The sequence below is a fragment of the Ornithorhynchus anatinus genome, chromosome 14 (assembly GCF_004115215.2).
Source record: "Ornithorhynchus anatinus isolate Pmale09 chromosome 14, mOrnAna1.pri.v4, whole genome shotgun sequence".
In the NCBI taxonomy this organism is placed as follows: Eukaryota; Metazoa; Chordata; class Mammalia; order Monotremata; family Ornithorhynchidae; genus Ornithorhynchus; species Ornithorhynchus anatinus.
In genome coordinates this window covers 19,730,743-19,758,459 of record NC_041741.1, presented here as the reverse complement: position 1 = coordinate 19,758,459, position 27,717 = coordinate 19,730,743, and the positions used below count along the sequence as shown (strand labels likewise).

Sequence of the window (27,717 nt, the reverse complement as noted above, 5' to 3'; positions counted from 1 at the left end):
GTGGAGATGTCCTGGAGGCGAGGAGGTGAGACAATTGCAGGTTAGATGAGATGTGAGGGCTAGAGAGAGAGATGTAGGAGTCGCCTGCATGGAGACGGTAGCTGAAGCCCTCTGAGAGGATGATCTCCCTGAGAGAGTAAGTGTAAAGACAGAAAAGAGCCTGGGGGGACACCCACAGTAAGAGAATGAGAGGCAGATGCAGACACTGGCAGACTCAGCCAGTGAATGAAACTTCGAAAGAGTGGTTAGAGAGATGAGAGGAGAACCAGATTAGGGAAAGACAAATAAATAAAATAAAATGAAAAGGAATATGGTACTTTGGCCGGAGGAGCAGATTTCCAGGCTCCCCAAGTTCAGAATCCAGCAGTCCCAATTGAAGCCACAATAGCCACTCCTAATACAGAAGCCCCCACAACCTTCCCAGCACCCTAAATTTTAAGGAGGCAGGATGCAGTCAGGGCCTACATAGAAGAGTTTGGGAGCAGATTAACTGGGCGGTAGCATGGCTGTCTGGTGGACGCAGTACTGAAGACGAGCTTTAGCTACTTCTGTTCCTCCCATGAGAAAGTCTGTTGAAAAGTAGTCATTTGGATCATAAAAAGTGTTCCGGGTATCTATAATTGGTGAATCATCAATGATGGGCTCATTCTGGATCCAATTTTCAGAAATATCACACTGGTGGTTGAAACATTTCTGCTTATATAACTGCTTATAAAAATGGTTTATAGCTCAAGTTAAAATAAAAATTCCTATGAAATCTAACAAGACTGATATCAAATGAAGGAAGGTGCTGCATTCCGTTTTTAAGCACAGTGAAAATCAGTCTGTAGTCTACAAGACAACCATCGGACAGGAAACTTTCACACAGAAAACATCATGGATTTTCCAAATCTGAGTAGTTTATTTTGCTTTTAAAAGTGGACCTGATCTCCTTCTCACATTTTTTAAAATTGTTTATTTTGCAATCCAGTGTAAACTGAATGTGAAAAATGTTATTGAATTGCTCATAAAAGGTAGTGATAAGAAAAGAAAAAATGAGTCTCACGAAAACCGTACCTCGGAGTTCAGAGACAACATTTCAGAAAGAGTAAAAGTGAGACTAAAAGTTAAAGTAATTCTTCTAAAGTTATTAAGATGCAATTGACTAATCCATCACGGGGAATTCTTTTATGCACTTGGATCTGTGACCTTTGGGAATTTGATAGTCATCCCACCTTCACCCCCAGAGGGCTTAAGTAAATATCTATAAATTACACAATATAAATTATGTATTTTTATTAATGTCTGTCTCTCCCTTCAGACTGCAAGCTCATTGTGGACAGGAAACATATCTACCAACTCTGTTGTACTTTCCCAAGCACTTAGTACAGTGCTTACTAAGTGCTCAATAAATATCACTGAAGATGATGGTCTTGGGTAGCAGACTGAGTTTTGCATTTTGTAGATTTTTGGGGGAAATTCAAAACAAAAGGTAAACAGAGAAGCAGTGAGGCTTAGTGGAAAGAGCATGGGCTTGAGAGCCAGAGGTCATGGATTCATATCCCAGCTCTGCTACTTGTCAGCTGTGTGACTTTGGGCAAGTCACTTAACTTCTCTATGCCTCAGTTACTCATCTGTGAAATGGGGATTGAGACTGTAAGCCCCACGAGGGACAACCTGAATACCTTACATCTGCCCTAGCACTTAGAACAGTGCTTGGCACATAGTTCTTAAAAAATGCCATTATTATCATTTTTATTATAAATCCCAAATCTTCATTTTTGGTCTAAGAAGTACTTAATAATCTGCTGAGTGGTAAACTAAAAGCACTAAAATAAATCAAACTCAAATCTAGCCCAAATCATTCTATCAACCCCAGCAGAATTTAGTGGGGAGCTGAGAACTTAAATTTCTCTGGGCGGTGCTGGAATCTTCCTTGCACAGAAGCATGCCAAGATTGGGGCTTTTAGATTGGCCTATTGATTTACCTGGAATGACCTGCTACGCAAAGGCACTTGCAGCTAAGAATTGCAACTTCCAGTCATCTAGTGGGCATTTTACTCAATGGAAAACCACTGATGAACTATAAAGATAGCTCTGACTAATTAGAGTTTCCATATTGGTCATGATATTTTTCTTTGCATCAGTTCAAAAGAGTATCAACAGGATTCAGAGGAAGATATTAATAGTTCTCAGAATAATACCTCACATTTATTTAGCACATTTCATGTTCAGAGTACAAATAAATTGTTAATCTGCAAATTGTTACTGTAAAGTCAGTAAACTTGCTCTCATTATATAGATAATGGAATTAGGAAGAATTTGTGTTATACCTAAAGCAGTCACCAAATCACTGGCAGAGGAGTGATTCAATAGCATTTATTCAATAGTATTTATTGAGTGCTTACTTTATGCAGAGCACTGTACTAAGCGCTTGGAATGTACAAAATGGTAACAGAGACAGTCCCTGTCCTTTGACAGGCAAAACTCCGACTGTTGGGGTTGGAGAAAGCTCCAGTTTATCAGCTTTTGCCTCAATTACATGTAACTTAAAAATCTTTTGATAATAGTAATAACGGCTATGATAATAGTATTTGTTAGGCACTTACTATGAGTCAAACATTGTACTAAGTGATGGGGCAGATAAAATTAGGTCAGACACATTCCGTGTCCCACATGAGGCTCACTGTTTAAGGAGGAGGGAAAAGAGGTATTGGGCGTGCGTTTTTTTGTGTTAAGACTATCTAGGTGCCCTAAGAAATCTACCAATTCCTAGTGGAAGGGGTTGTCTGTTGGATTTGAAGAGGGAGGGCGGTTCCAGGTCAGAGGCAGGATATGGGCCAGGGCTCAGCGGCAAGACAGGAAAGATCGAGTCACAGTGAGGTTAGAACTCCCTTCTGCATCATCTATGCACTTCACTCTGTGACTTTTGGATATTTAATATTCACTTCACCCACAACTCTACAGCTCTTACGTATATATCTTTAAAATGTATATTATAAATTACTTATTTATTCACATTAATGTCTGTCTTCCCCTCTAGACTGTAAATTTGTTATGGGCAGGGAACGTGTCTACTAATTATGTGGTATTGTACTCTCCTAAGTGCTTAGTACAGTCCTCCACACATAGAAAGAGCTCAATAAATATGATTCATTAATTGATTGAAATGGCAGAGCGGACATTAGAACCCAGATCTTTGTGTGATTTTTCTCAATTCTTCCCTTTATATAACAGCTAGATCAGAGGAATAATCCTCCCATCCTAAATTATGTCCCAAAAGCAGCAAGAAAGCTTGGAGGACCAATATGAAGATTGTGTTCCTTGCCATCCATCATATGGGACAGATTCTCTACCTTTCCTTTATTTTCTATTTACAACTCCAACTTCCTTTATAGAAACCCAGAATGGGGTCATCATTTATGAATTTTTCAAAAATACCTTGACCTTACAGCTTTTTTCATCTTGTACAACTTCCTGGGATAAGAGCCTTCCATATATTTACCATCGTGGCTGGAAGGGTTTCCTCTTCTTTGTTTTGAGCATGCCAATTTTGCTCCATTTTTTTCCTTATCAAATTTCTAGACTTTATGAAGATAATCTTGGCCTGTAGATTCCATTTTCTCACACAAGTCATAATCATTGCTTGGTATATATAATAAATACATACCGAACTGTGCTAAGCATCTAGATAGATGCCATGAGGTCAGATACAGTCTCTGTCTCAGTGGCTCACAATCTAAGTGGGAGGATGCGTGGAGTAGGAATAGAACATGGGCCCGGGAGTCAGTAGAACTTGGGTTCCAGACCAAGCTCCACCACCTTTTCACTCCATGACCTTGGGCAAGTCACTTCACTTATGTCTCAGTTCTCTCATTGTAAAATAATTATTATAGTATTTGTTAAGTGCTTACTATGTGTCAGGCATTGTACTGAGCACTGGGGTGGATACCAGCATTCATTCAATTGTATTTAGTGAGTGCTTACTGTGTGCAGAGCAAATGGGGATTAAGACTGTGAGCCCCATGTGGGGCAGGGACTGTGTCTAACCCAATTTGCTTGTATCCACCCCCCAGAACTTAGTACAGAGCCTGGCACATAGTAAAGCTTAAAAACTGCACAATTATTAAATGGCACAATCATAGGGTAAAAACTATTTAAGCTCCACTTTAGAGATGAGGAAATGGGCACAGAGAAATCATTTGGCCAAGGTCATACAGTTGACATAATTCTGGATTAGAACCCAAAGCTCTTGATGACCAATCCTATGCTCAAAGGCAGCCTCTCTCTCAAAAGCATTGGTTTGTAAAATGGTAGTGGATTGATGATACCAGGATGGATGGGGATGGCTATAGTTTTCACATCCGCTGTACCAAGAAGACCACATGAAGTAGCTTAATGAAAGTATGATGGTGAGGGAAATGATTATAATAATAATAATAATAATGATAATTATGTTATTGGTTTAGCGCTTACTATGTGCCAGGCACCATTCTAAAGGCTGGGGTAATAATGTTGGTATTTGTTAAGCGCTTACTATGTGCCAAGCACTGTTCTAAGCGCTGGGATAGACACAGGGGAATCAGGTTGTCCCACGTGGGGCTCACAGTCTTAATCCCCATTTTACAGATGAGGGAACTGAGGCACCAAGAAGTTAAGTGACTTGCCCAAAGTCACACAGCTGGCAAGTGGCAGAGCTGGGGTTCGAACCCATGACCTCTGACTCCAAAGCCCGTGCTCTTTCCAGTGAGCCACGCTGCTTCTTGTAGATACAGGGTATCAGGGTATACAGGGTAGATACAGGGTATTCAGGTTGTCCCATGTGGGGCTCACACTTTAATCCCCATTTTACAGATTTACACTGAGATTTTACAGATTTACATTTTACACTGTGGCACAGAGAATTTATGTGACTCGCCTAAGGCCACACAGCAGACAAGTGGCGGAGCTGGGATTAGAACCCAGCTCCTTTGACTCCCAAGCCTGTGCTATTTCTACTAAACCACGCTGATTATGATGATTACAGTGATGATGGTGATTTGAAGCATCACTAAAGAAGCAGAGTGGCCTAGTGGAATGAGTATGGGCCTAAGAGTAAGAGGACCTGGGTTCTTATGACTACTCTGCCAATTGCTTGCTGTGTGACCTTGGGCAAGTCACCTAATTTCACAGAAGCAGCATGGCTTAGTGGAAAGAGCACGGGTTGGGAATCAGAAGATGTGAGTTCTAATGCTGGCTGCACCACTTATCTCCTGTGTGACCTTGGGCAAATAACTTAACCTCTCTGTGCCTCACTTACCTCATCTGTACAATAGGGATTAAAAGTGTGAGCCCCATGTGGGACAACCTGATTACCCTGTATCTACCCCAGCGCTTAGAACAGTGCTTGACACCTAGTAAGTTCTAAACAAATACCATTATTATTATTATTCTTCTCTGTGCCTTAATTTTCAAAAGCGTAAAATGGAGAGTCAATCCTTCTCCCTCTTAGTCTGTGAGCCCCATGTGAGACACAGACTGTATCCAACCTGATTAATTTGTAAATCTTCCCTAATGCTTATGTGCTTGCCATATAGTAAGTACCTAACAAATACCATAAAAAAGCCCCTCTATCAGCCTTTTCACTGATTTCCCTGCCCCTAGCCTCTTTCCTTTTTGGTCCAGATTTTAATTGCTAACTGGGTTAACATCCTGAAACATCATTCAGAATTTGTCTTTTCACACGTGAAAAACCTCAAAAGGCTCCCTATCTCCCTCAGAATCAAACACAACTCCTTAACAATGACTTTACAGCTTCCCACAAGCTTTGCTTTTTTACTGATCCCTTTTCTTCATCCACTTCATTCCAGTTCACATTCTTCACTCCTCCCACGATCACCACTTAATTATACCCTGCTCTCATTTCACTTCTTGTTCATTCTATTCTACCAACCTGGAGCTCCTTTTAATCCCACATTGCCAGACCTCAGTCCTCCCCACCTTCACAGCTCTCTTAAAATCTCTCCACATCTAATAAGCCTTCCCTGAATAATTCCCAGCACATTGAGCATATCAACCTAATAGTCACCTCCAACAGTAATAATATCATCATAGTATTTTTTGAGGGCTTACTGTGTGCAGAGCACTCTACTGAGCACTTGGGAGAATGGAATAAAGCAGAGTTGGCAGATACATTCCCTGCCCACAACAAGCTTACGGTCTAGAGATAATAATATTTAGCAGCATAAATGCTGTCTATGTGCTGCAGAATAGTGTTAAGTATCATGTTAAGGTAATCAGATAGGATAGTCTGTCCCGTGGAGTGCTTCCTGCCTAAGAGGTCGGAGGCGGGGAGTAGGTGTTAGCCCCCCTTTCACAGATCAACAAAAGAAGGCTCAGAGAGGTTCAGTGACTTGCCCCAAGTCACCGAAGAGAGAATCCACTTCGCTTGATGCCTAGTCCTAGGCTCTTCCTACTTGGCTGCCATGCTAAAGTCCAGTTTGTGGAAGTCTTATGTCGTCTGAAGGGGAAGAAAAAGCAGACTGAAAATCCGGAACCTCTGTCCTTTATTGAAACATGCTATAGCGGACAGTTGGAAAAGTGCAGCAGTCCTGAGATCAGTTGTCAGTGAGGCCGAGCAGACTCCTAGAGTGGTGAGAGGGCCCATGGAGCTGTCCATACTGGGTGGTCCGTTGTGGTTGAAGTCAGCATGGAACAGGACAAATCAGGACAGGGCAGAGCTCTGGTCCCCGCCCAAGCCTGGCAGCAGCTTCTCCCATGTCTGGAGACTGGGGCTGCAGAACGGGGTCTGATGACAGGAATAGACACCACTCTACCCCTGGAGGCATTGTAAGGTGACATTTTACAGTTGAAGGTGCCTTCTGGACCTGAAGGGGAAGATCTAAATAGGCCTGGTTGGGGCATGGGTCTGAGAGGCAGAACGTCCACCAGGCTGACAGCATGCTGCAGGTTGTCAAAGAGAACTGGCCTCTCAGGAGGTGGGGGGAGATGAAGCCACCCTCGCTGGGCCTTCATAGGCCCAGCAGTAGCTCAAAATCCTGTATCAGCTGCTGCCGCACCACCGTAAGCAGGGTCAGCACACTTTAGCCGAACACAACTCGATCACCCGAGTCTGGCAGGAGCTAGACCACGTTCTGCACTGGACAATCCTGCAGAGCGGATGCTGACACTGTGGCAATGGGGACCTATGGCGTGGAAGCCGGAGGCTTTGGGCTAGGCCAAGAGGCCAAAGGAACCCAATCTCCTTGCATCCTACTCCACATCAGATGGGATACCTCACAATCCCTCAGAGTGTGAGGGATGGGGACGAAATGGTGCCATCAATGAGGCCACTTTGGAGAACCCAGAGTGTCCTAGGAGTAAGGACAACTATTAAGCACTAACATTGGGCTCACCTCTTGAGGGGTTGGGGGGGAATATGAAATAAACAGATTACATATGTTTCTCCCTGTTCCATCTGCAGCTCACTGAAAGTAAAAGGACAGAAGAAAACAACGGAAAACTGTTTCACTGGCCCCCACGCTTAGGAGAGGGAGGAGGAAGACAGAAGAGTCACTCCCTGGTGTCCCTCCCTGAGGGAAGTGGAAAGATTTAGCCGAGCCAATCTGAGAAGAGGATGAGAGAGGAAATAGAAGAGACCGGCGGGGAGAGAAGGCCCTCTACCTTCTGTAAGGTGAGCCTTAATGACTGTGTGCCTCGGAGATAAAGATAGGGGGAAAGCTCAGGCTGTGATCTTAAATAGAGGCAGGGCACAGGGAGAGATCAGAAATGATCCCGGATTAGGATCTGGATAACTGAAGGTACAGGGTCCAAAACTGGAAATCCAGAAGAGTGAAGTTTTCTCATCCCACCCCATCCCTCCAAAGAGGGTCCTGAGTGAGGTGGGGATGTAATTGATCCAGGGAAAAGCAATTTGAACCAGAATTGTTTTCAATGATACCTTGTTAACCAATCAATCAGTGATATTTATTGAGTGTTTACTATGTGCAGAGAACTGTACTAAGTGCTTGGGAGAGGACATACAACAGAATTAGCAGACACGTTCCCTTCCCATAACGATCTTACAGTCTAGATTAATTAACAATATAATCATTCATTCAATCGTATTTACTGAGGGTTTACTGTGTACAGAGAGCACTATACTGAACACTTGGAAAGTACAATTCATCAACAAATAGAAACAATCCCTACCCTAGAAGGGGATTGACAACAAAACGAAACAAGTAGACAAACATCATTACCATCAATATAAATAAATACTATTATATATATATGCACATCATTAATAAATTAAATAGAATAATAAATATGTACATATATACACAAGTGCCGTGGGACAGGGAGGGGGTAGAGCAGATGGAGGAGTAGGGCACTAGGGAGGGGAGGAGGAGCAGAGGAAAAGGGGGGCTCAGTCTAGGAAGTCCTCCTGGAGGAGGTGAGCTTTCAGTAGGACTTTGAAGGGGGGAAGTGTGCTAGTTTGGTGGATATGAGGAGGGAGGGCATTCCAGGCCAGAGGTAGGATGTGGGCCAGGGGTCAACAGTGGGATGGGAGAGAACGAGGTCCAGTGAGGACGTTAGTGGCAGAGGAGAGGAGTGTGCAGGCTGGGCTGTAAAAGGAGAGAAGGGAGGTGAGGTAGGAGGGAGAAAGGTGATGGGCAGCTTTGAAGCCAAAAGTGAGGAGTTTTTGCTTGACATTAAGGTTGATAGGCATCCACTGGAGATTATTGAGGAGGGGGGTGGCATGCCCATAACATTTCTGTAGCAAGATGGGCAGCAGAGTGAAGTATGGACTGAAGCGGGAAGAGACAGGAGTCTGGGAGATCAGAAAGGAGGCTGATGCAGTAATCCAGGCGGGATATGAATCTTGATTCTATGGAGAGGAAAGGGGGGATCTTCGCGATGTTAGTGAATCTTGTTTTCAACATTGTTGAGATCTTAGATCTTAGTGACTCCCTGCTCTCAGGACTGGAGGAGAAGCTCCCAGAAGCAAGGAGGTAAATGGACCTAGGAAACTGCGGGTTTGGGAAGGAGTGTTTGATCCAAGGGCTTAGTGCAGTCAGACCTGAGAAAGGGAGCGTAATTAGTCCACAGTGACCTCCTCACTTTTGAGGTGACACCTGGGCAGTAATGTGGCCGCAGGGATTTGGGTAGTTCTGATCTGTTCCCCAAAACCTGCATTAGTTGAACAGAAGATCTGGAGGACTTTAGAGCCCAACGGAGACCACCTACGGTCCAAGCACTCCTAAGGCTCTTTTGGCGGGGATGGAAGGCAGAAAACCCGGAACAAAAATCACCAAATGTATAACCCAAAGTAGCTAAATAACTATTTGCCATTCATTTGTTTATACTAATCCTCAGCATTTGTATATCTACGTATATATAATTGTACATCCAATTACTTACTCTGAGCCTACAAGATTACTATTTATAAATATTTTTGCATCGATCTCTCCCATTTGCGCATAAACTCCATGTGGGCAAAGATTCACATCTCACACTTTGGTTTTCCTTGCATTACTCCTTGGGTGCTCAATAAATAGATTCTATTGCTGAATTGTACTTTCCAAGCACTTAGTACAGTTCTTTGCACACAGAAAGTGCTCAATAAGTATGATTGACTCAATGAATGCATGAAAATTGCTACTTTTTCCATCACATTTGTCTCCATTTCTGTACAGGAATCTCTGTAAATAATTATGGGACATGTAAGTGACTCTTACATTCATTCATCCATTCAATCATATTTATTGAGCACTTACTGTGTGCAAAGCACTGTACTAAGAGCTTGGGCGAGTACAAGACAACAATAAACAGACATAGTCCCTGGCCACAATGAATTTATGTCTGGAGAGGGCCGGGTAGACATCAGGACAAATAAATGAATTGCAGATATGTAAATAAGTGCTGTGGGGCTGGGAGGGGGGAAGAGGAAAGGGAACAAGGCAGGGCGATGCAGGGTTGGCATATTAAAATTGACCCAGATGGTACTTTATATAATTTAGTTACATCTGCCTGAGTAGATGGGGTGAAGAAAAAGCCAGTAGATTATGGAAGGTGCTTTCATATTAAAACCTGAGGAGTAGCTCCTCCCTTTTTGAAAAAAATTCAGGAGAAAGAACACATTCTGCCTACAATTAGTTCCACAAAGAATTAGCACCAATTAGCACAATGACTCCTTTATCAGGCTAAGTCCCTCAAGATGACCTGATAAATGGGCAGCTTATCTCGGCACCTCATCAATTTTCTCGGTGGTTTAAACTGTGAAGTTGCTGGCCTAGCAACAAGGGGGAAGCCCCAGGGAAGAGGGAAACATAGTAATAATAATAAATGATTATAATATTTGTTAAACGCTTAATATATTTCAAGCACTGTTCTAAGTGCTGGGGTAGATACAAGCTAATCAGGTTGGACACAGTCCCTGTCCCATGTGGTACTCACAGTCTCAATCCCCATTTTGCAGATGAGGTAATTGAGGCACTGAGAAATTAAGCGACTTCCCCAAGATCACCCAGCAGACAAGCAGTGGAGCCAAAATTAGAACCCAGGTCTTTCTGAACTCCCAGGCCCGTGCTGCTTCTCTAGGAAGCGGGACTTTTGGGGGTCCTGGGCCTCCCCAGCTTCTTCCCGTTGCTGCAGCCACTCTCGGCCCCAGTCCTCAGAACAGACAAGATTCAAGAAGCCGGGCAAGGTGGAAGCTAGGCCATCCTGGCTCCCCTCTCCTTCCTCCTCCCTCAGAGCTGCTTCTCTGCCCTGTTCCTGGGTGGCACAGCCAAGAAATAGACAGGACCCCAAGAGGCTGCAGCTGTTTGGCTCTGATTTTTCTTCCTGCTATCCTCTGCTCTCTTCCATTTGTGACCCACTCTTTCTCTCTCCTCTATCTTTTTGCCCCCCCCACCCCACCCCTCTAGTCAGGGCTCCTAGTTCTTTCTGAAGTAAAGATAAATCATCCCTCAAACTGATTTCTCCTCCTGATCCTCCTTTCTCTCTTGGGTGGCTGCTGTTATGAGAGGCTTTCTTTCCTTCCAAGTTGCCTAAGCATTTGTTTCATTCTCCCTAGTACTTTGATAGTCACACCACTCCCATCCCATTTTCTCAAGTACTTAGTGCTATGTTCTGCACAGAAACATTCATTGTACACCATTTATTGATTGATTGATCTGATTGGCCGGTGACTTTACACACTAGTAGGGGAGTTCTAAAACTTTCGGCAGGTAGCTGGAGAGAGCAGGATGGTATTTGTAGAAAGAAATCTACGACACGGGCATCTCATCCAAGGCCATGGGCATCATGAACTCGTTCGTCAACGACATCTTCGAGCGCATCGCCGGCGAGGCTTCCCGCCTGGCACACTACAACAAGCGCTCCACCATCACGTCCCGGGAGATCCAGACGGCCGTGTGCCTGCTGCTGCCCGGGGAACTGGCCAAGCACGCCGTGTCCGAGGGCACCAAGGCCGTCACCAAGTACACCAGCTCCAAGCTCGCATCTCCAACTGCCTCCAGGACGTCTCCACCTGGATGTCGGCCCGCCACCTAAAACTCAACATGAGCAAGACTGAGCTCCTCATCTTCCCTCCCAAACCCGGTCCGCTCCCAGACTTCTCTATCACCGTGGATGGCACGACCATCCTTCCCGTCTCTCGGGCCCGTAATCTCGGTGTCATCCTTGACTCGTCCCTCTCGTTCACCCCACACATCCTATCCGTTACCAAGACCTGCCGGTCTCACCTCTACAATATCGCCAAGATCCGCCCTCTCCTCTCCACCCAAACTGCTACCTTACTATTACGGGCTCTCGTTATATCCCGGCTAGACTACTGTGTCAGCCTTCTCTCTGACCTCCCTTCCTCCTCTCTCGCCCTGCTCCGGTCTATTCTTCACTCCGCTGCCCGGCTCATCTTCCTGCAGAAACGATCTGGGCATGTCACTCCCCTTCTTAAACAACTCCAGTGGTTGCCTATCGACCTCCGCTCCAAACCAAAACTCCTCCCTCTAGGCTTAGAGGCTCTCCATCACCTCGCCCCTTCCTACCTCTCCTCCCTTCTCTCTTTCTACCGCCCACCCCGCACGCTCCGCTCCTCTGCCGCCCACCTCCTCACCGTCCCTTGGTCTCGCCTATCCCGCCGTCGACCCCTGGGTCACGTCCTCCCACGGTCCCGGAACGCCCTCCCTCCTCACCTCTGCCAAACTGATTTTCTTTCCCTCTTCAAAACCCTACTTAAAAATCACCTCCTCCAAGAGGCGTTCCCAGACTGAGCTCCTCTTCCCCCTCTACTCCCTCTGCCATCCCCCCTTTACCTCTCCGCAGCTAAAGCCTCATTTTCCCCTTTTCCCTCTGCTCCTCCACCTCTCCCCTCCCATCCCCACAGCACTGTACTCGTCCGCTCAACTGTATATATTTTCGTTACCCTATTTATTTTGTTAATGAATTGTACATCGCCTTGATTCTATTTAGTTGCCATCGGTTTTTACGAGATGTTCTTCCCCTCGACGCTGTTTATCGCCATTGTTCTTGTCTGTCCGTCTCCCCCGATTAGACTGTAAGCCCGTCAAACGGCAGGGACTGTCTCTATCTGTTGCTGACTTGTTCATCCCAAGCACTTAGTACAGTGCTCTGCACATAGTAAGCGCTCAATAAATACTATTGAATGAAATACTATTGAAAGAAAGATTCTTCTCCTCCTCTTCTGCTCACCTCAACCCTCCACTCCAAAGACATTCATTTATGTTTTTTCCCCAGGTGCCTCTCCCTGCCCATATCCTCCTCCCCAACTTAGTGTTTCTTGAGCCCCTCCCTGGGGCAATACAACTTCCATTATAATAAACTTCCCTGCTCCCTACCAGAACTCGAATTCCAAAAAAAATTAGTTTGGGAATTTTGGCAACTCTGAAGGAAATGGGACAGAGCTCTTGTGACCTCCTTGTGGGCAGGGAATGTGTCTGTTTATTGTTAAATTGTACTCTCTCAAGTGCTCTGCACACAGTAAGTGCTCTATAAATACAACTGAATAGAAAAGTCTGGGGCATTATTGATCCCTGAGGGGCAGTCAGCAGCCTGGGGTAAAATTATAATTCTCTGACAACTTGTCTCCAACTCAGAGTTATACCTCATGAATGAACATTAACCGTGTAAGACTCCTCTTGGCCAAATCAGCAGCAATGTGGCCTAGTGGATAGAGCACAGTCCTGGGAGTCCAAAGGATCTGGGTTCTAATCCCAGCTCCAGCACTTGTTTGCTAGGTGACCTGGGGGAAGTCATTTCACTTCTCTGTGCCTCAGTTCCCTCATATGTAAGTCCCATATAGGACAGAGACTGTGTCCAACCCGATTATGTCATATATACTCCAGGACTTAGTACAGTGTCTGGAACAGTAAACGTTTAAGAAATACCATAAAAAAGTATAGGAAATGTCCATGACCTCATTTCTCTTTCCAAGATACCTCTGAAGGAGAGATGGACTTCTGGGAGGAGGAGAACACTGGAGCCCAGAGTGTTTAAGCGATTTGCCCAAAGTTATCCAGCATATCAATTAGGGACCAGTATTTCCTTATGCAGTCAATCAATCAATCAATTGAGCAGAAAAGCACTGTGGCCTAGAGGAAAGAGCTCAGACCTGGGAATCAGAGGATGTGGGTTCTAATCCTGGTCCTTCCAATTGCTCGCTGTGCACCCTTGGCAAGTAACTTAACTTCTCTGTGCCTCAGTTCGGAGTCAGAGGTCATGGGTTCGACTCCCAGCTCTGTTCAGCTGTGTGACTGTGTGCCTATCAACCTCCGCTCCAAACAAAAACTCCTCACTCTAGGCTTCAAGGCTCTCCATCACCTTGCCCCTTCCTACCTCTCCTCCCTTCTCTCTTTCTACTGCCCACCCCGCAAGCTCCGCTCCTCTGCCGCCCACCTCCTCACCATCCCTCGCTCTCGCCTATCCCGCCATCGACCCCTGGGCCACGTCCTCCCACGGTCCTGGAATGCCCTCCCTCCTCACCTCAGACAAACTAATTCTCTTCCCCTCTTCAAACCCCTACTTAAAGCTCACCTCCTCCAAGAGGCCTTGCCAGACTGAGCTCCCCCCTTTTTCCCTCTGCTCCCTCTACCCCCTCCTTCACCTCTCTGCAGCTAAACCCTCTTCTCTCCCCCTTCCCTCTACTCCTCCCCCTCTCCCGTCCCACCCCCTCAGCACTGTATTCGTCCGCTTGACTGTATATATCTTTATCACCCTATTTATTTGGTTTAATGAGATGTACATCACCCTGATTCTATTTAGTTGCTACTGTTTTTATGAGATGTTCTTCCCCTTGACTCTATTTATTGTCACTGTTCTTGTCTTCCTGTTTCCCCCGATTAGACTGTAAGCCCGTCAAAGGGCAGGGACTGTCTCTATCTGTTGCCAACTAGTACACTCCAAGCGCTTAGTACAGTGCTCTGCACATAGTAAGTGCTCAATAAATACCACTGAATGAATGAACTGTGGGCAAGTCACTTAACTTCTCTGTGCCTCAGTTACCTCATCTGTAAAATGGGGATTAACTGTGAGCCTCACGTGGGACAACCTGATGACCCTGTATCTCCCCCAGCGCTTAGAACAGTGCTCTGCACATAGTAAGCACTTAAATACCAACATTATTGAAGCAGCGTGGCTCAGTGGAAAGAGCACGGGCTTTGGAGTCAGAGGTCATGGATGCGAATCTCTGCTTGGCCACTTGTCAGCTGTGTGACTTTGGGCAAGTCACTTAACTTCTCGGTGCCTCAGTTACCTCATCTGTAAAATGGGGATTAAGACTGTGAGCCCCATGTGGAACAACCTGATTCCACTGTGTCTACCTCAGCGCTTAGAGCAGTGCTCAGCACATAGTAAGCGCTTAACAAATACCAACATTATTATCTGTAAAATGGGGATTAGATCCTCTCTCCTCCAATTTAGTCTCTGAGACCCATGTGGGTCAGAGACTGCATCCAACCTGATAAACTCATCTCTCTCCTTCAATCAGCATATTCTATCTGTTATCAAATCCTATTGGTTTTTTCACCCTTTCCTTTCCATCCAAACTGTTACCGTGCTGATCCAAGCAGTTATTCTATCCTGCTTTGACTACTCCAACCACCTCCTCGCTGACCTCCCTGTCTCCTGTCTCACCACACTCCTATTCATACTTTGCTGGACAGATCATTTTTTGAAAAAAGTCTGTTTCTCCCCACTCCTCAAGAACCTCCGGTGGTTGCCCATCCACTTCCTCATTGAACAGAAATGCTTCACTAATGGCTTTAAAACACAAAATCTGCTCTCCTCTTCCAACCTTACCTCACTGATCTACTACAGCCTGGCCCCTCACCTCGCTCCTTCAGGCCCAGCTTACTCACTGTGCCCTGATTTCATTTATTTTGCTGCAGACCACTTTCCCATATTCTTCCCTTAGTCTGGAGCTCCCTCCCCATCCATATATGCTGGACCATCACCCTCCCCACCTCCAAAGACTTACTAAGGTGACATCTCCTCCAAGAGGCCTTCCCCGATTAAGCCTTCTTTACCCCGGCTTTTCCTCTTTCCCCCTGGGACCTTTGGACATTTGATATTTGCCCTACCCTCAGCACCACAGCACTTATAATACATATCTATAAATCGTACATTATATATCATTTATCAATACCATTGTCTATCTCCCCCTCTAGACTTTAAGCTCACTATGGGCAGGAAATGTTTCTGCCAACTCTGTTGAATTGTACTCTCCCAAACACAGTACAAAAGAGCAGGTATAGAAGATCCTTACCCACAAGGAGTTTCAGGCAAGGTGGGAGACAGATATTCAAATAAATTATGGATGAATATGTATGTAAGTGGGAAATTGGGCTCTTGCTCAAGGCTTGCCACTAAGGGTGGATGGAGTGCTATCTTCCTATCCCTGCCAACTCTTCACACACATTTTGTGAAGGAGAAGTAAGGGTAACAGTGAAGGCAGCCACACAATCAGCAAAAGTGGTTTAAGGCTAAGCACTTACCTTCCTTTCCATCCCTTTGCCCCAGCTCTTAATCCTAGGGACACTAGGTAGAGGGTCAGAGAGAAGTCTAATGAAAAGATCACAGGCCTGGACTTCAGGGTATATGGGTTCTAATCCTTGCTCTGCCCCTTTCCTGCTGGGTGACCTTGAGCAAGTTACCAAGCTTCTTTGTGACTCATTCACTGAGTTTCATATAAAAACACATTCATTTTAATTAATGTTGTTTTGTGTTGGGGGGATGTTTTTATTTTTATATTTGTTAGATATTACCTATTCAACTCAGCTTAATGCTGATCAACTAACTTTTTAATAAAATGAGGGAAATCTTGAGCCCACTGAGTATTGAGTGAAAGACAGCTACCAGGAGTCATTGCCTTAGCTGATTGAAAGCTTAAAACTAGATCAAATAGTCAATGCAAAAAGAACGCTTAAATTTTTACCTCAACATTTATGATTAAAGTAAGGTTTACCAAAGACATCTTTTCCTGTTAAAATGAAGACACTCTAATTTTTTTTTCCCTTCCATTTTATCACAATGTGGGATCGGCTCTATTCATAGAAGCCATAGTTGCCTTAAAATAGAAATCAAGTGCCGGGCTGACAGTGGATGGTCAAAATAATGAACAGAGCTGAAAAAAATGGACTACTTTAGTTCATATTATGTGGGATGATACAATTTGCAGCCATCCTCTTCAACCACCCATAGCAGTACTCAACACACAGTGGGAACTCAATGAAAAAAAATGAACAAATGATTTACTGACTCTTTCTTCTGAGAGATATATAAAACATAGTCAGAAGGAGGGTGGCTTTGTATGTAATTATGGTGGACTACAAATATAATTCCACTGGAATTAAATGAAAAGAAAATGATTAAACACAAATCGTGGAAACTATGACTGGAATAATTTCTAAAGAATCATAAATGAGAGACTGAAATTCAGATGCTGAAGGGAGGGGGAGGAGAGAAGGACAAAGGACTCTGCTGGGTCATGGCTATGGCCTCACACACAGTCCACTCATCTGGGATCAAAATGTTTCTACCCACTCCTCCCCTACCACCACCCCACTTCCCAACTCCTGGGAAGAAAATGAATTTACCCACAGAGTCGGCATCCTCTACACCCATTTTTGAAAATGGGAAAAGAACATAATTTAAGAATTCTTAAATACTCTTCCCCATGCTTCCTCCATGTACCCCTCCCTCAATTATTTCCAGGTGACATGGGGTGAGTTTCAAACCCTGCCACTTCAGGGGAATATTTCTTCTGGCTTAAAAAGCACACCCACAAGCTCACATATGTGACATTTATTGACAAATTAGAAGACTTTCTTAGAATTTGATTCAACTGGTAGTATTATATATTACTCCTTGACTCAGTCTGTGCATTAACTCCTTAAGAAAATTACAACAACGCAATCCAATGTCACTTCAGTGAATGAAATTGTACCCTCCAACCACGAGACTAGCACAGATGGAAACACGGTAGAAATGGGAGGGGAAAATTTCAGAGGAAATAGTCTTCATCCTCCTTTGTCTCTCCCCCTTCCGAAAGAGTGGAGCAGATCATGGCAGATGTCAATCAGAAGGGAGGCAGCTCATTATTGGGTCATAAATTATTGGCTTATTATTGGGCCTTCAACTTGGTGGGGGGAGATCAGATAGGGGCAGGCAGGGACACGCATAGTTCAATCAAATACCTCTTATGCAAACAGCACCCCTGGTGCATACCCCTTTAATTCATTTAGCCAGTACCTCAAGAACTGGAAGGCAACAGTGAAGAGAAGGCTATCTGTAGGGAAGACCAAGAAGGAAACAGTCGAAGATGTCAGTAGAAGAGAGCTGTGATAAAAGGGGAGCGGCACAGAAAGGGGACAGAGAGGTGAGGGAAAATGGGAAATGAGGTTGCAAAAAAAGAGTAGTGTGGAAGGTGGGGATTTTAAGAAAAAAGCCAAAACATCTAATTATATCTGTATCTAAGATATCACAGTTTTGGAATTCTGCAAAGAACTTTATCTCCAATTTGGAGAGAAATAAACAATAGTATTAGTTCATTTACTTTAAATTTAAAAGCAGTGTCATGATGCAAGGCACCCAAGTTGTATACTGCTGTACAGAATATTTAAATATTTAATTCATTCATTTATTCAATCATATTTATTGAGCACTTACAGTGTGCAGAGCACTGTACTAAGCGCTTGGAAAGTACAATTTGGCAACAGATAGAAACAATTTTTACCCAACAACGAGCTCACAGTCTAGAAGTAGGAGACAGGCAACAAAACAAAACAAGTAGACGGGCATCAATACCATCAAAATAGATAAATAGAATCATAGCTATATACATATCATTAATAAAATAGAGTAATAAATATGTACAAATAAACCCAAGTGCTGTGGGGAGGGGAAGGGGGTAGAGCAGAGGGAGGGAGCAGGGGCAAGGGGGAGGGGAGGAGGAGCAGAGGGAAAGAGAGGGCTCAATTTAAGGGAAGGCTTTCCTCTAAATCTTTGTTTAAATATCTCTGATGAAAACTGGTGAGTACTAAAGATTTTAATGTAGTTGGAGGTGGAGAGAGCAAGACCTTTCATTCAATTGAGAGTTTACTGTGTGCAGAGCACTTAGGCAGTGCTTGGGAGAGTACAAAATAACAATAAACAGATATATTCCCTGCCCACATGAGCTTACACTTTTTTGGAACATATTTTAGTCCTAATATTTCACTCTAATTAATAACAGTCTTTGTCGTTCTTTGGGTTTGAAGCAACTCCTGTTAACATGTGAAACAATTTGGATTTCTAATTGCCAGGGTGTTGTGTGTGTGAGTGTGTGTATGTTCATATAGAAGCTCAAAAGCTCACCAGAGTGATAATTGAATGATAGAAAAACTGTTCCATAGATAAATCTGATGATACATTACGATGCGTCCCTTAATGTGGAAGAGATTCTTGGCTTGCTGCATATTACACGACATAGCCATTAAATGCCGATTATCTCTTAAATGAGAGGCAGAGATTAATGAGTCAAACAAAAATGATGAATTAAATGAGCCTGATGCGATAAATTTACCCAAGTAGCTAGAAAAGTCATCTGAAAAGAAGAATACAACTTGATTATTAAAAAAAATCTTCCAAGGAGAAATGCACTTTATTATTTAGAGATATTATTATAGTAACACTTTTGTATGAACTAAATTATATATTTCATAAAATTGGTCTGTAAATTTACTCATGTATTTAGGGGAATCACATTTTTGGAGCATCAACTGCTCCTCCCTGTTTCAAAGTGAGTGTAAATTTGAACTATTAAAGTACGTATTATGGAAGAACTGAGTACATCAAAAACTCTTTGCTGTGTGGGGTTCCTGTAAACCCAGAAAACCCTTAACACTTATGGAGGGACTAAGGGCGATGGGGGTGGGGGCGCGGAGATGGCTAGGAATTGTCCGTGTCAACAGAGATGGCTGCATAGTTGGTCCAGCCTGGATTTTTTTTTTTAAATGGTATTTGTTAAGTACTTACCATGTTCCAGGCTCTGTACCTAGGGCTGGTGGAAATACAAGGTAATCAGTTTAGTCACTAGTCCATGTCCCACATGGGGCTCACAGTCTTAGTCCCCATTTTACAGATGAGTCACAGAACAATTAAGTGACTTGTCAAAGGTCACACGGAAGACAAGCTCTGGAGCATGAATAGAACCCAGGTTCTCCTTGCTCCCAGCTCATGCTATATCTAATAATAATAATGTTGGTATTTGTTAAGCGCTTACTATGTGCAGAGCACTGTTCTAAGCACTGGGGGAGATACAGGGTAATCAGGTTGTCCCACGTGAGCCTCACAGTTAATCCTCATTTTACAGATGAGATAACTGAGGCACAGAGAAGTGAAGTGACTTGCCCACAGTCACACAGCTGACAAGTGGTAGAGCTGGGATCTACTAGACCACTGTGCTGGCTTTTCAGAATGGGTTCAATTCTGAGGGACTTTAATACATTTTATTTGGCCTTCTAGCTGCCATCTCCTGGATTCGGTCTATGTAAAATCCAATCCAATCATCTGGCAACCCAAACAGTATGACAAACACTCAATAAATGCTTTTATATGGAAGGTTTAAGAGTTTATTTTTTATGTTTTCTCTTTTAATTGTATCCTCTTATGGACTAGATAAACAATAATAGCAACAGTAACAATTACCTGGTGGAAAGAGTACAGGCCTGGAAGACAAATGACCTGGGTCCTAAACCGAGTTTTACCACTTGCTTCCTGTGTGACCTTGGGTAAGTCACTTAATTTAGTGCCTCAGTTCCCTCACCTGTAAAATGGGGACTGAATGCTAATTGTTTCCCTTTTCCCCATCTAGACAATGAACAGGGGCTACGTATAACTCTATTATTTTGTGTCTACCACAGAATTTACTAGAGTGTTTGGTACATAGCAAGTGTTTAAAAAATATCACAATTACTATTATTAGTCTTATCACCATTATCATCATCTTCATCATCATCGAAGTATTATTACTATTACATACATATTATAAATTATACTTTTTCATTTCCCTGGCCACTTATGACCTAATCTGCAAATTCTTCTTAGTGCTCAACCTCTAAAAGGACTAAGAAAACAATATTTTTCTATCCAAACTATAGAAGTAACCTATATTAGGAGCAGCACAGCTTAATGGAAAGAAAACAGACCTGGGAATCAAGCTGCCTGGGTTCTTATCCTGACACTGCTACTTGCCCGCTGTGTGGCCTTGGGCAAGTAACTTAACTTCTCTGAGCTTTATTTTCCTCACCTGTAAAATGAGGCTTCAATACTTGTTCCCTCTCCTACTTAGACTGTGAGTTTCGTATGTGACAGGACATATGTCTAACCAGATTGAATTGCATCTATCCCAGTGCTTAGAACAGTGCTTGACATATAGTAAGCACTTACAAATGCCATAATAAATTTTTAAAAATGTGGGTAGCTTTTAAATTTTTTTCTATTATTAATTCTGGTTTAATCAATGTTTTAAAATCATTCATAAAGAAAATCGAGTATGTCACCATTTAAAGAATGCTGACATATTCGCCTCCTCAGAAGAAAGATCAAGAAAAGTGCTTAGTTTTTCAAGAAGAAGTTTGGTTTGGACATAAGGGTGATAGTCATAAGCACTTGTCATGTTAAACGTCTTGATGATGATAAAGAAGATGATGATGGTGCTGGTGTTAAAATGAAATAAACTCCCACAGAAATCTCATCCCTAGGGAATTTCAAGAATAAAGTATTTAAAGAATAAAATCATAATAATTATATTGAATGCTAACTCTGTGTTAAGCCCAGGGTAGGTACAAGATAAATCAGATATAGTTTCTGTTCCACACAAGGTTCACAGCCCAAAAGAAAGGGAGAACAGGTATTTTATTCCCATTTTGCAGATATGAAACTGAGGTCTAGAGAGTTTATATAACACAGCAGATAAATCACTGACCCAGGGCTAAAAACTAGATTCCTCACTCATTGACTATGTGCTCTTTCCACTAGGTCATGCTAGCAAGATAGCCTGTAACTTCTTACATTTATCTCAATTACTAAAGCATTATGATTCTTCCCAGAATTAGTCCATACTACATAACCCTCAGTGTCATTCTCAATAGTATTTCCCGAATATCTAAGTGGGAACCCCTGTTGGGAGAATCCAACAGAAACAAGATACATAATCACAGCCTTGGGGTAGGCAGGCAAACAAAAATAACTTTCAAATAATTGAAGTAAAAGGAAGGCTATACCAAGAGTCTAAATTTATTAGGAAAAAAATAGCTGAGCATTGAATGTACAAATGAATATGGAAATAAAAAATACTTAAATAATAAAGTACCAAGGATAGGAGTGCATTATGTATATGCTAACTGTGAATCGTGGTGTTGAGTTGGTTACTGGTGAGGACCAAAATAATGAGGGTGAAGTAATAATGTTGGTATTTGTTAAGTGCTTACTATGTGCAAAGCACTGTTCTAAGCGCTGGGGTAGACACAGGGAAATCAGGTTGTCCCACGTAGAGCTCACAGTCTTCATCCCCATTTTACAGATGAGGGAACTGAGGCACAGAGAAGTTAAGTGACTTGCCCACAGTCACACAGCTGATAAGTGGCAGAGTTGGGATTCGAACTCTTGACCTCTGACTCCAAAGCCCGTGCTCTTTCCACTGAGCCACGTGAAGTTCCCAGAGGGGGTGAGATTTTGGAAGGGCCTTGAAGATGGGGAGAATGGGGTAGGGTTGAAGTTCGTGGCTAAGGAAAACATAAAATCAAGGAGTTGGGAGTGGATTAAAGGGGCAGGAATAGTTAGCAGGTGTGCTCGAGGGATTCAAAGAGTATGAACTGGGATGTAGGAGCTGGGGAAGACAGTGGACATGTAAAGTGGAGAGCCTTGAAGCTTCTGAAAGGAGTTTCTGCTTGAAGCAGAGGCTTAATTTTCTATGGCCCACTTATTCTTTGATTATGATAGATAGCATTATAATTTCTATTTATGAATCACAACAATTTCAATATTAGGATAACATCAACACATTTTAATTTGAATTGTTGCTATTAAATTGGATTACTTAAATTCAGCAATATTTCCCTTCTTCCAACCATTTTTTTTTTCAATTTCATTGGAATATTTTGGTATAATTCAATTTCACTGGAGAAGCAAAGTGGCATAATGGATAGAGCACAGGCCTGGAAATAAGAAGTTTATGGGTTCAAAACCCGCCTCTGCCTCTTGTCTGCTGTGTGTCATTGGACATGTCACTTTACTTCTCCGGGCCTCAGTTCCTTCATCTGTAAAATGGGGATTAAGACTGTGAATCCCAATTGCGACAACCTGATAACCCTGTATCTATCCCAGTGCTAAGAACAGTGCTTGGCACATAGAAATAACTTAATAAATGCTAATATTATTATTATTACTGTTATTTTCTTTCTAAAGAGTTTTCCAAAATGATTTTTATGGTCTCAACTCAATTCCTCTTTTCTTTTAATGGTGGAATCTCATCTCTTGGCAACTTTTAGACTGTGAACCTGTTGTTGGGCAGGGAATGTCTCTATATGTTACCGATCTGTACATTCCAAGCATTTAGTACAGTGCTCTGCACACAGTAAGCGCTCAATAAATACATCTGAATAAATGAATGAACGCCATTCATTGGCCCTCAGTTATAAAATGGCATTGAATGGATGGTTTCAATTATTAAATAGGCTCTCTTTTTGTGGTTTTTTTTGTGGTTTTGATTAAATGAGATCACGTTAACCTCACTTAGGTGACTCTATTTGTTAACTGGTCAAACAATATATTTGGAATTGTTGTAGACAGAGAATATAAATTAGAAAGTACGTTTAGAATTCAATAACCTGATCTCAGTGGAAGTTTACAAAGGTAATTATACAAGCATAAGAACACCAATGAGTGATTCATTTCCTTAGACATTTTGAAACTGGACACTGAATTTGAACTTGTTTTAGTCTTTATTTAAATGGAAATAACTGATACCTAAATCTAAAGAGAAGTAGCGTGAGAAGCAACGAGGTATAGTGGGTTCAGCATGGGCCTGGGAGTCCGAAGGACCTGGTTTCTAATCCAGGCTCCACCATTTGTTTGCCATTTGACCTGGGGCGAGTCACTTCACTTCTCTGTGCCTCAGTTACCTCATCTGTAAAATGGGGATTAAGTCAGTGAGCCCAATATGGGTCATGGGCTGTGTCCAAACTAATTCACCTATGTCTACCCCAGGACTTAGAACAGTGCCTGGCACAATGTGTTTGACAAATGCCATTAAAAAATGCATTGCCTTTGCGATAAGGTAGAAAGAAAAAAAGCATGGTGTGTTTCGAAGAATGTTATCGATTGTTTTCACTCCATGGTGATATGACTTCTCCTCCTGCTTCCCAATTGTCCATTGATATGCCACATCAGTTCATATTTAAAATGCTGCCTCAGTTCATCCTGTTTACCCCATTTTGGTTCACCATAGAGCAGCTGTTTGCGTATCCTACTGCATTCTCCTCATATAGAGCAGCTGTTTGGGTATCCTACTGCATTCTCCTCTTATACTCCTCTCCTCTTATGCCGTCACCCTGCAAAACCTCGTTGTGACAGGTCTTGCTTTAATGGTTATGAATTAAGTATTATTATTATATTATTAACATTCATATTATAATTAATTAATTATTATAAATTAAAATTAATATAATATTATAATAATAATAAGTATATTATTATTAAGTATTATGAATTAAGTATAATTGAGAAGCAGCATGGCTCAGTGGAAAGAGCACGGGCTTTGGAGTCAGGGCTCATGAGTTCGAATCCCAGCTCTGCCACTTGTCGGCTGTGTGACTGTGGGCAAGTCACTTAATTTCTCTGTGCCTCAGTTCCCTCATCTGTAAAATGGGGATTAAGACTGTGAGCCCCACGTGGGACAACCTGATTCCCCTTTGTCTACCCTAGCGCTTAGAACAGTGCTCGGCACATAGTAAGCGCTTAACAAATACCAACATTATTATTATTATTATTATTAAGTACTTTCCAGCATGTCAGGATATCGTCTTTTCTTTTGCTATGAAGGACCACTTTGAGGTGGTGATAGTAAGACTGCTGTAGAAGGCATAATTGACTTCTGTAGTAGATCCAGGTCACACAGTCACACAGAAAGTTTGAGACTACAGCTTCATCGGCCAGTGACTTTTGTTCAAACCTGACGCCACAATCTACAAATCTCCCATAGTCACTTGATCAATCAATAGTACTAACTGAGCACTTGTGTGTAGAATACCGTATTAAGTGTCTGGAAAAGTTACAATAATCCCAGCTCTGACACTAGCAGGCTGGGAGATATTGGGCAAGTCACTGAACTTTCTGTTCTTCAGTTTTCTCATCTGTAATTGGAAATCCCCTCTCAGGGTTGCACCTGGAGAGTTTCCAGTACTCTACCAGTCTCTACTATAAGAGGGAGAGTCAAGTAGAGGCCTACCCATTCTATTCCTAGCTTGGGCAGTGGCTAGCGAGTGGAAGGCAATCTGTTACAAGTCAAAACTCACCTGTGCTGGGGAGCAGTGGCTTGGGAGAGAGTCAAGGGAGGAGACTCAGGTTTACTGTGCGGAAGGTGGTGATGGTATACTGCTTCTGTATTTTTACCAAGAAAACTCTATGGATACACTACACAGAATGATTGCAGATGGAGGCGGGACATTCTGGGAGAGGTGTGTCCATGGTGCCGCTATGGCTTGGACACGACTCGACAGCATAAGACAACAACAAAATGGAGACATGATACTCGCTATCCCTCCCCCTTAGACTGTTAGCTCCATGTGAGGCAGGGACTGTGTCTGAATTGGTTACTCCGTCTGATCTGATTATTTTGTATCTATTCCAGTGCTCAGTACAGTGTATGTTAACTAGTAAGTGCTCAAAAAATACCATCATTATGATGATGATGATTAGCGGTCCTGTTATTAAAATGTATCATTCCTGCCTTAAAAGAAATGGACTAGAAAGGCAGACATAAATTATTTGCAAATAATGAGAGGAGGAGAAAAATCAGTTACAGGTTTTGGAAAGATGATTAGAGCCTGTCATGGGCAGGGATTGTCTCTGTTGCTGAATTGTACTTTCTAAAAGCTGTGCACACAGTAAGCACTCAATAAATATAATTGAATGAATGAATGATTAGATGAATAAATGAAAATATATGTTGTGTAGGTGGTGTCTCATGTTGGGAACCAAAGAAAAGCCTTGATCCTGGGAATTTTTGAAGAATAGATTATATAGTGTGTATAGGTCGTGCAATGTCCTTCCCTCTCATTCTTCCTTCCAATCACCTTAAACCATATGAACATTTAAAATCTGATTTTGCACAAATTTTACTCAAGAGGTTTCATTTGGGTGATGTGTGACAGAGAATGACAGAATGAATTTCAAGGATAACAACTATCACACTCTCCCTCCAGGAGGTCCTTCACTGACATTGTTAAAGGTAGGATATTTGGGTTTTAGGGTCCACTGGAATGACATCGGTATGACATTTGTTTTGGTTTAATTCGTATTTTAATTACATCATTGAAAAGATTAATTGAAGCGCTGATAATGATGGAGCCTCCCATCAACAATAACGGATGAGCCTTGTTTCTGAAAATGGCAAAAATGAATTATTTGTAGAGCGCCAGTCATTTCCTCTCTCTCTCATCCCAACTGGCCATGCTCCTGCTGAGGCACAGAGCACACAAAGGATGCACAAAGGACTTTAGTGTCATAAACCCATTTACTGCCAAAGTGACTGCAGCGTAAAATTGATGCTGTGAGGCAGTGCCATAATCCAGCAGGCAGTGGCCTCGGAAGCCATTACAGGTCAGATGTCCCAGGTAGCCAGCCAGGAGTTTTTCAGGATTCTTGCTGGTTCTGTCCATCTCCCCAAATTCTCTAGGTGGTTCTTCAGTCAGAATCCTTCACTAGGGATGGCATATCCCTAGCCAGCATTCCACTACAAGAGAAGCAGCGTGGTTTAGTGGAAAAAGCCTGGGCTTGGGAGTCAGAGGTCAAGTGTTCTAATCCTGACACCACCGCTTGTCAGCTTTTGACCCCGGCCAAGTCACTTAACTTCTCTGTGCCTCAGTTCCCTCATCTGTAAAATGGGGATGAGCCCTATGTGGGACAACCTGATTACCTTGTATCTACACCAGCGCTTAGAACAGTGCTTGGCAAATAGTAAGCGCTTAACAAATGCCATTATTATTATTACATTGAGAACCAGGGCTAGAGCCAAACCTCCTGAACCCTTGATACATTCTCTTTGCACTAGAATGGCTCTGGAGCATATAAAATGAATTTACAGAATTACTGGGAAAATCTACCCCATTATCCTATAGTACAAGTTATTTTCCCTCTCAGGGTTTCACCTGGAGAGTTTCCAATTCCCTACCAGTCTCGGTTATGGGAGGGAGACTCAAGTTGAGGCATACCCATTCCATTCCTAGCTTGAACATTGGCTAGCGAGTGGAAGACAATCTGCTACAAGGCAAAACTCACCTGTGCTGGGCAGCAGCGATATGGAAGAGAGTCGAGGGTGGAGACTCAGGTTTACTGCAGGGGAGGAGGTGATGGTAAACCACTTCCTTATTTTTACCAAGAAAACTCTATGGATACTCTACCAGAACGATTGCAGATGGAGAGTGGGGTGTTTTGGGAGAGATGTGTCCATGGTGTCTGTATGGGTCGGAAACAATGGCATAAGGCGAGACAAGTTATTTAGGAAGAGCTAACGTCTTTAAAAAATAATAAAAATTAATTATACAGCACATAAATTATAATTTTCTCATCCAGTAGAAAATCATTTTGGGGCTACCGAGGGTGTCTGCTCCTACTTAAATTCAGCTCACACGTCCCTAACTTTCACCTGACAAAGGTGACAGGCTTTCAAAGCAGGGGTAGTGACCATTTAGCCCCTTGACCAACCCCAGAACTTCCCCTGACCTCCAAATGATAGACCAGTGACCACCTTAAGCACTTTAATGATGAGGACATTTATTAAGCACTTTCTATGAGCCCAGAACTGAGGTAGATACAAATAGACTAATATTTCAGTCACTATTAAAAGGAGGAAAAATAAAGTTGGAAGGAGGCCTGTCTTTTCTTGTTCAAACGGTTTAGCAATAGCTAATTAAATGAATGAAATGGTCTTTTTCTAAACATTCCTGACTATGGTAGTACTGAAATAATCCAACCCAAATC

General features: G+C 42.8%; 1 non-coding gene across 1 annotated transcript; it reads left to right on the top strand.

Annotated features, from left to right (window-relative positions):
* The first annotated feature begins 24,883 nt into the window (after positions 1 to 24,883).
* LOC114816846 lies at positions 24,884 to 25,021 on the top strand. The gene has a single exon (XR_003764651.1). It is a non-coding gene; the product is annotated as a small nucleolar RNA SNORA7 (small nucleolar RNA).
* Positions 25,022 to 27,717: the final 2,696 nt, after the last annotated feature.